Source organism: Rhineura floridana, chromosome 2, assembly GCF_030035675.1.
Source record: "Rhineura floridana isolate rRhiFlo1 chromosome 2, rRhiFlo1.hap2, whole genome shotgun sequence".
In the NCBI taxonomy this organism is placed as follows: domain Eukaryota; kingdom Metazoa; phylum Chordata; class Lepidosauria; order Squamata; family Rhineuridae; genus Rhineura; species Rhineura floridana.
Genome location: NC_084481.1, coordinates 220,784,367 through 220,792,724, shown reverse-complemented (window position 1 = coordinate 220,792,724; position 8,358 = coordinate 220,784,367). Strand labels below are relative to the sequence as shown.

General features: G+C 42.2%; 1 non-coding gene across 1 annotated transcript; it reads left to right on the top strand.

Annotated features, from left to right (window-relative positions):
- The first annotated feature begins 3,407 nt into the window (after window positions 1–3,407).
- Window positions 3,408–3,484, top strand: TRNAA-CGC (transfer RNA alanine (anticodon CGC)). The gene has a single exon. It is a non-coding gene; the product is annotated as a tRNA-Ala (tRNA).
- Window positions 3,485–8,358: the final 4,874 nt, after the last annotated feature.

Here is an 8,358-nt window from a genome sequence, read left to right as displayed (position 1 = left end):
ACTGGTCTGTAGTTCCCAGGTTCCTCTTTTTTGCCCTTTTTGAAGATAGGGACATTAGCCCTCCTCAAATCATCTGGCACTTTACCCATCCTCCACGATTTCACAAAGATAATAGACAGTGGTTCTGAGAGTTCTTCAGCCAGTTCCTTCAATGCTCTAGGATGCAGTTCATCAGGCCCTGGATATTTGAACTCATTCAAAGTGATTAGGTATTCCTTGACCATTTGTCTATCATTCTCAAGCTGCAATCCTGCTCCTTCAACTTCATGTTTCCCGGGAGGGTCATAGACCCTTTTTTGGGAGAAGACTGAGCAGGAACTGAGCTCTTCTGCCTTTTCTTTGTCACCTGTCATTTTGCCATACTTATTGAGTAGCTGTACCACCATTTCTTTTCTCTGTCTTTTACTATGGATATACCAGAAGAAACCTTTTTTGTTGCTTTTGGCATCTCTCAATAACCTCATCTTATTCTCTGCTTTAGCCTTCCTGACGCCATCCCTGCAATTCTGTGCTACCTTTCTGTACTCTTCCTTTGTGGTCTGGCCTTCCTTCCACTTTCTCTATGTGTCTTTTTTTGTTTTCAGGTCATCTCTAAGCTTTCTGTAAAGCCACATTGGCTTCTTCTGCTGTCTTCCCCCTTTTTTCCTTGATGGAATTGTTTGCCATTGTGCCTTTAGAATTTCCTCTTTTAGAAACTCCCACCCATCTTGGACTCCTTTTCTCATTAGGATGGCTTGCCATGGAACCTTACTTACCGTTGTCCTGTGTTTATTATAATCAGCTTTCAGGGTACGTGTATGGCTACCCTCAGCTTTTGCTTCCTTTAAAATCAAGAACTCTAGTATAGCATGGTCACTTTCTCCCAGAGTTCCCGTAACTGCCACTTTATCTATCAAGTCATCTCTATTGGTTAGAACCAAGTCAAGGATAGCCAATCCTCTAGTTGCTTCATCCATTTTCAGTAGCAGAAAATTTGTCTCCCAACAGATATTGGGGGAATTGAAGTCCCCCATTATTATTATTTATTATTTATTTGATTTATATTCCACCTTTCCACCCAGCAGGAGCCTCCTACATCATGCCTCCTCGAAACATTGGCAATTTGCTTTGCAAAAGTTTCATCCTCGTCTTCTCCTTCGTTGGGTGGTCAGTAGTAGACTCCAACTACCATTTTCCTTTTATTCCTTGCCCTATTTATTTTAATCCAGATACTCTCGGTGGAACTACCAAGCTCATCCTCCTGAGTTTCTGTGCAGGGACACAGTATATATATTTAATAGGGCCGGTTCTAAAGGGTGACCAGGTTGGGCACTGGCCCAAGGGCCCCTGGAGCTACAGAGGGCCCTCCGCTCTCCTTCTGCAATCCGTGGAAGCAGAACAGGACCCACGGATAGCGAGAGAAGAGCTTCTGAACCGCCCGCCATCCCCCCGCTTCACTTACCTTTTTCTCCGCTGTTTTTTGCGGTTTGCCATCAATTAAGATGGCGGCCGAGGTTTCCCTAAGGAGCTGAAGCCTGACTGTTCAAGTTCAAGATGTGATCTCTGATTGGCTAGGATCACTGAATCTGGTGAAAAGCAGGGGGCAGGGGAATGATACCAGGGCACCCAGAGAAGGGAATAACTGGTACTGAGCAGCTACAAACAATCACACAACTTACGAAGTTTTGGTCTGACAATGGAAGCATGGAATGAGAAAATATGGATCACTGCACTTATGGAAAAATTCTCTAAGCAACTTAAGACTCTAAAAGACACATCAAAGATGACTTTGAGGAAATGTGGTACATTTTTATTCAACATATTAGAAGCTACATGTCTAGGACACCTCTCTCAACTCATGACAATCTCTGGAGTAACCTGCTGAGACAATGAACATGGCATTAACGAAAGCCTACAATTGACCACAACAGTTACACATGACTTGTTCAATAACTGCCTCCTTCTGAATGATATATACACATGGAATGTCTGGGGACGAGGGAGGAGTAAGGGATTCTTTTGGGTAAGATTGTTTGCATTTACTACTATAAAATGCACATATAAAACTATTTAAAAAAAAGAAGTTTGGGGAAAAAATTTCACACATAATCCCAAGAACACCTTTTGCCGGGGTGGGGGAGGGCGGGAAATGGGGCTATTCATTGCAGCCCTACTTGTAATGCACCTGTTGTCCTAGAACATGTCCTCTTCTTGGGCTTTTGCAGTCAGATTAGATGTTTGTTTATTTGCCATTCATAGCAGCCCAACTGGCTGCAGGACTCCACAGGGTAAGTAAGGAGGCTCTGGGGGTGCACTGGTTTCAGCTGGCCAGTCACCTCTGAGGACAGTCAAGTGCTCTGACACTGCACATCCGGGGGAAGAGGATGAAGTCTACAAGAAGCTGCCCATCACACCACAAACAATTGGTCCAACCCCAAACACCTAGAATGAAGAAGAAGAAACACATGGAAAGGGGGAGCAGTGAGATATGGGACTGGGGGGGCAGCGTAAGAATAGCATGGTTGATAAAGAAAGTGCTTGCCTTCTGGAACTTGAGACTGTTCTTTTAGTTATAAAGCCGGTAGAGAAAATTGGTGGAGTTTAGAGGCAGCACTACGTCAAACTGCAGTAAGATTGTGTGTTAAAAAAAACCACGTGCAGTAGAGAGAAAGGTTTAGCTTAGCCCTACTGTGCTAGTTTACTACATAAAGTGCAGTATTTATTAAAAAGTAATGCTATTTGTTATTTAATTTTATTTGTTATTATGTTATTTATTTAATTTAATTTTTGTAAATTGTATTGCTTTTATTGTATTTTTATTGTTTTTTTATATTGTATTTTTATACCTGTGATTATTTTTCTTTGTAAACTGCCTTGAGGGCCTTTGGCCAAAAGGCAGGGTATAAATAATAACAATAACAACAACAACAACAACAACAACAACAATAATAATTAATAGCAGGCCATACAGAACGTTTGTCTAAATATACTGTATACTGGGGGAATTGGGGGAGGCGCACATGTTTTTATAGGGAATGATTCCCCCTCACTGCCATATGGTTTTATGATTGAAGAGCTTTTTGGACTGGACCCAAAGTCATTGGGTGGTTTGCCAGAATCGAGGTGCAAAATGAGGGGGGCATGGAGAGGGCCTTTTGTTCTCAAAAAGCCTGGGGCCATGCCAAATACTCTATGTGCCTGCCTCTTTGTAATGTTGGATCTCAATCATGCATTTGACAAGGCACAACCTTTCCCTTTCCTTCTTTCCCTTCATCAGAACAAAAGTACAAATGGTTTTGCTGCTCACTTACATGTTTTCTACCCACCTTGAAATCCTAGGGGCTCTGATTGGTGGGTGGATGCCTCGATCGGACCTGAATTCAAAATTAGCCTGACTTGCAGAGATCTGCCTACTCTCAGTTCCTATGGGGGATGGACCGTAGCTCAGTGGTAGAGCATCTGCCTCGCACGCAGAAGGTCCAAGGTTCAATCCCCAGCATCTCCAGGGAGGGCTTAGAAGGTTCCCCGTCCCTTGAAACTCTGGAGAGTCACTGCTAGTCAGTGAAGATGGTACTGGGCCAATGATCTGACTTGGTATGTGGCAGCTTCCTATGTTCTGGTGAAGGGGCTCCTCAGCCCATGCAACGTCAGGGTTGGGGCTGCCCATTATGGCCCAACTCTCTGCTCATGCATTAGACTCAGAGAATGCACTGTAGAACGTTGAGTAGGGGAAGGGCCCCAGCTCAGTATGCGAAAGGTCTCCAGTTCAATTCCTAGTATCTCCCAGTAGGGCTGGGAATGTCCCCTGTCTGAAGCCCAAGACAGCTGCTAGTCAGAGTAGACAATACTGAGCTAGATGGACCAATAATCTAACTCTGTATAAGGCAGCTTCCTATGTGGCTGTGTCCACAAGCCACCTTGTCTCATTATGTCCCATGGGCTCCTTGACATCAAGAAGACATTGTGTTGCTGAATCCAAACATTTTTAGCTGCTGGTTTTATTTCCTCAGACTTTCCATATCTTTTAGTGGCTTTTAATGCCTCCTGTGGTTTCACAGCTGTTTCAGATCTGTCATGAGCCGCAACATTATTGTTATTGCTATTTCTCATTTGGGTTGGATCCAGAGTTAAGCAGATGTAACAGGGCTGGTGAAAGCTGACTTCCCCACTCTCTCCTCCCCATGGCAGCTCCCCCAACAATCCCCCAAGAATCAGGGCCCCCTGCTAAATAGTCAGGGGCTGCTGGTGGGTCCATGTCAGTGGGGCAGCGGGATCTGCTCTGGGTTTTACTCTGAACTTTCAAGGAGCGCTCTAGGCACTTGGACAGGTCCTTGAAAGTTCAGACTAAACCCTGGAGCAGATTCCACTGCCCCACTGACATGGAGCCATCACCCACCACTGTGAATAGGGTGGGCTGAGGTGCGGGTGGATATAGGGGAAGGGAAGGATCCCTGAAAGGGGGGAAAGGCAACTTTCACAAGCCCTCCTTCCCTTATGAGTATCCAAAATGCAACATGAGATAGTGCTGGAAGATGAAACCCCCAGGTCAGAAGGCACTCACCGGTTCATGACAGATGCTCTTGGAGGTCACTGATTCATAGGATCGCCATAAGTCGTAATTGACTTGCAGGCACATAACAACAACAACCTTCCCTTACAATCTCCCACACTACAGTCCAACCCATTCAACAGCATCCCACAATTCTGAGGGGATCATTTTTTTGTGGCGGGAGGACTGCTGTTGGGAGGAAAGGGAAGGGAAGTCAGATTCTGCCAGCCCTGTTACACATGCTTAGGTCTGGATCCGGCCCAATCCAAATCTATGGCGCCATCTGCTCGGTACTTGAAAGCAGTATGATACCACCTTAGGCGGTTATGTCTTTCCCCAAAGAATCCTGAGAACTGTAGTTTGTTATGGGTTCTGAGAGCTGCTAGGAGACCCTTATTCCCCTCACAGAACTACAAATTCCAGTCAATCACTCTTCCTAGGGAACTCTGATAATTGTAACTCTCTGAGGGGGAATAGGGGTCTCCTAACAACTCTCAACACCCTTAACAAACTACAGTTCCCATGATGCTCTGGGGGAAGCCATGGCTGTTTAAAATGCTATAAAACTGCTTTGAATGTATAGCGCAAGTGGGGTCTATATATAATATTTCCTTAGATTTAAAACAGTGATGCTGATAATGCTCTGTGGCCTGTTCCTGTGGTGTTTTCTCTTTAGTCAGAAATTGTTGTTCATATTAACTTTAGGGAAAATCCTTGATATCTGCAGAAGTTCACACACTTTAAAGTTATATTCCTGTGATGTGGGAACTAGCAAATGGACAACAAAAGTGGATCCTGGGAGCCCTTATGATTACCAAGAGACTTATACTTCCAAGTTGGAAGGATAAAAACTCACCATCCATTATTCAGTGGTCTGAAGATCTTACTGCCCTTTCTGCATTTGAACGTATATCTTATAATCATCAATCTTACTTGGACATCTGTTTGGGTATATGGATGGATTATTGTTTATGTGAGCTTTTGTTCTTGCTTTTTTTCTTTTTCTTTCTTTCTGTGGTATTTGCAATATAAATAAATAAATAAAAATAAAATACCTGGATCCAATCTGTTGTATTTTACTGGGCAGATGTCTCCTTTTGCAATGGGAATTTACCTTCTTCTTTTTCCCCTTCAGCCCCCCTCATGCCTCTAAAATCTGTTTGAGAGGGTTTCCCAGCCCTCCAGGGTAAAGGATTTTTTTTTTAGTATGTACAGAGGGCTTCAGTAGGAAAAAGAGTAGCCATGTAAGAAAACACCACTTTCCATTTTGCCCTGTATTCATTGCATGCAACACTGTTTCTGTTCCATTGCAGTTCATCTTCTGCCAAAAACCTATGTTACTCCTCTCATTGTCTGCTGTGGTGAAATTATGTAACTTATCTAACTTATGTAATTGATTATGTAATGTACATAATTAATTGCGTAAATTACGTGAAGTATTTCGTAATTCCATTATTCCACCTCATTCATTTAAATGCAAAGGAAACACAACACAAATGGGAGAGAATTGTATTCAATTATTAAGTATCATTTGCAGACAGAAAGCAACAACATTAGCAAGTACCGATTACATTCATTGGATTAATTTCCATCCCAGACATGGGACGAATAGGCAAACACCTGCAATTTTCACCTCCGTTTCTGTATTCTTCAGAATTCTCCGACATCCTTAGAAAAGAGGAAGGTGAAGCTCCAGTGCACAAGTGGAAGACTGTGTTTCAATATATAAATAATAAAATAAAAATTATTATTCCTAGAAAGAGTATTTCTGATGTTCCCCACTGAAAAGTTCCAAATGATTTTGATGAACGTCTGAAGGGTTTGTGTTTGAATTTCATTCCAGATCTTGTGGGTCAAAGCCAAATGAAGTTTGATCATCCCTCACAATATAACTTTTCCAATAAATTGTTTGGCATATTTATATTAGCCTCCTGTGTTTATCGACAAGATGACTTTATATGCCCTGAAGCTGGGATCCTTGCCTAATACCATGTTGTTATGATTTGTTTGTTTTATCTCTTTCTCAGAAGATTTATACCTCGGAACTCCTTCAGTGACACTAACAAAGATTCGATAACGCTGGCGATAAACTGGGTTGGCTGCTAAGTTTCTTATAAAACTTCATTACAGATGAAATTAATCATGGTGGTTTTAATGCGTGGAGAAGGTGGCCACATCTGTTTGATAGGCTGTGCTCAAAGACCTTAGACAAGCTTTATATCATTCTAGTTTATATGATAGTAAAAAAAATTACAGCAAAAGACCAAGGTCAAATCATAACGTGAGCAAGAGCAAAGGAGTAGTTATCTTACTCAGCTATGTCACATAATGCCTTTGCAATTTTGAAGGATCATAGAAACCCCAAAATAGTTGAACCTTGGTTTTGTATCTCTGAACAATTCTTCAGGCAATTATTCCAGAGCCAAGTTGTTATCTCTTGCCAGTTGATTTGAATTAGGGATGGAATATACTTGTCATAACCTGGCCCTAAGTCAAGGTTGGGGAACATTTTTTCAGCTCAAGGTCCACTTTTGCTCCTGGGGGGCCACATGCCAATCATGGGTGGGGCCTGAGTAGGGTTGCCATATTGCCCGGTTAGCCAGGTTTTACCCGGATTCTAGTCCAGTGCCCACTTAACCCATTAGGTGGCTCGGATTTTCAGCATTCATTAGAAAATAAAGCAAGTCTCTAGCCTTTGTAGATCCAGAGATACAAGGCAAAATGTGAAGACAGTTTTCTGCCCAATCATTTTGTGAGAAATGCCTATTCCTACCTTCTATTGTCCTTAGCCAATGAGGGACACACCACAGCTATCCTGGGAAAATCAAGAATTTTAGCCTGACTGCCCGCTGTGCATGCAGAATCTAGGCAGTTTAGAAAACTGCACATGCTCACTTGATCGACACATGCAGCTCCGCCCCTTATCCAGAGACTCTAGCTCACTTTCTGGTTGAGTCAGCAAGGAGAAGCAGCCTTCATCTCAACTACCTCTGTGTCTCTGGGAATGATGATGATGATGATGAATTAAATTTATATCCTGCCTTTCCTCTCAGTAGGAGCCCAGGGTATGCATTTTAAGTGGTGAATGCAATGGGTGTGTCTGCCTCCCATCATGGAGAATGGAATAAAGGGGTTTGAATCCTTCCCTTGAACAAATACAAGAAATAAAAGGAAACACCTCTGCAGAAAAGGCTGAGGTATTAGCATTTTCATTTTTCTGCCTTGCCCCCACCCTGCTAAATGGTGCTTACTCCTAAGTAAAGTTGCATTAGAATGCAGCGTCACTCACTCTGTTGCCCACGGCAGAGCCTTTGCTCAGCAATTTTAAAAAGTGTTAAAATACATATCCTTCTTCAAAATGATTGGCAGGCATCTCCTCATCAAAGATCACCCTACTTCATTTCCTCACTAGGGATGGATGGATGGGGGTGTGTGTGTGTGCGTGTGTGTATTTTTGGCGCTGATTCGATTTTCACTCTGTCAAACTTCCTTCCAGTACCGCTTTGGAAGTCATCAGTGTTCACTATTTGCAATAAATACCAATTCGGTTTCCCCCCCACAAAAATATCAATATTAATATTGATAATTGTAAAACTATCACTTTTCATAGATTTTTTAGAAATATCAATATTTTTCTCCAAGTATCAGTATTAATATTATTTTGGGGGAATATCAGTATTAATACTGACATTTTGAGGAAAATATATTAATATTATTTTTTTGGAGGCAATTTTTTTTAAAATCCCACTTCAGCCGTATACACACATGACTATATATGTATTCAATCAGAGCTTGGAAAAGTTACTTTTTTGAACTACAACTCCCATCAG